The following is a 950-nucleotide window of genomic DNA, read 5'->3' on the forward strand; positions in this document are numbered from 1 at the left end:
GGGATTGCCGCGTCGGAGATGACAGGTCCCGGCCTTTTTTCCGGACGCAGTCACGGCCCCGATTTCCGCCCGGCTCCAGACGGGCCCTCACTTTGGCCGAAGGTTGTGGCCAGACTGGGATGGTGCTCAGGATCTGGGAGCGTCCGCTCTTCACGGGACCCCTGACAGCAAGCTATATACAGGGCTCATATAGTGGAGGAAGGTGGTATCCCGGAGGGGGCAGGAGAGGGCAGGAAGCCGTCTCTTAGGGAAGGTGGAGGTTGGCATCTCCACGGAAGGATGTGGCAGAGGCGAGGGCTCCCCCAGAACTGGGGGAGGTCCCCAAGCTACCTGAGGGTTGGGAGGGGATGTCTCTCCCAGGCTTCTAAGACTTACCCCGAACGGATGGGCTGTGGGCGCGGAAGCCGAGGTCAGACTCCCGCGCCAAGGGCACCTGCCCCACCCCAGTGGTGGTTCAGGGGTCCCAGGAACTCCTCCAAGGAAAGCACGTTTTGCATGGGTTAAGGAGAACGTAACCTGTCGCCTGCCCTTTCAGCACAGCTTCCCTGCCCGCGGACGGTCCCCGATCCCGCACCTCGGTGCTTCGATGTCTGGAAGTAAGGGGTAGCTGGGCGCACACCTCACCTTGCCACCCCTGCCCACTTCTCAGACGGGAACCTCGCCCGCGGAGGGCTGGGGGCTTGGCCAAGGTCGCCGGGAAAGCTAGACCTTGGCGGCGGCCAGCCCCACCCCCCGAGTCCAGCCCCGGGCCGCGGCTCCAGCCCCACGGTGCGCCCTACTCACCATCCTGGCGCCCATCCGCACCCCTCGCGCGCTGCAGCTCCCTTGCGCGCGGATTTAAACCCTTCCTCCAGGGCGCCAGCTCCGGCCGAGACTGCGAACCAGGCTGGAGCGGCCAGGCGACAGGCGCCGGGAAAACGCGGGCGGGCGGGCTCCGGAGCCGGATTGGC

General features: G+C 66.6%; 1 protein-coding gene across 2 annotated transcripts in view; it reads right to left on the reverse strand.

Annotated features, from left to right (window-relative positions):
- Positions 1 to 944, reverse strand: part of N4BP3 (NEDD4 binding protein 3) — an 8,741-nt gene extending 7,797 nt beyond the window's left edge. For both annotated transcript variants that reach the window (XM_010846523.1, XM_010846521.1), the window contains exon 1: positions 784 to 944. The gene's annotated coding sequence lies outside the window, so the exon portion shown is untranslated. The remainder of the gene's footprint in view (positions 1 to 783) is intronic.
- Positions 945 to 950: the final 6 nt, after the last annotated feature.

Source organism: Bison bison, unplaced genomic scaffold, assembly GCF_000754665.1.
Source record: "Bison bison bison isolate TAMUID 2011002044 unplaced genomic scaffold, Bison_UMD1.0 scf7180017864238, whole genome shotgun sequence".
Taxonomy (NCBI): Eukaryota; Metazoa; Chordata; class Mammalia; order Artiodactyla; family Bovidae; genus Bison; species Bison bison.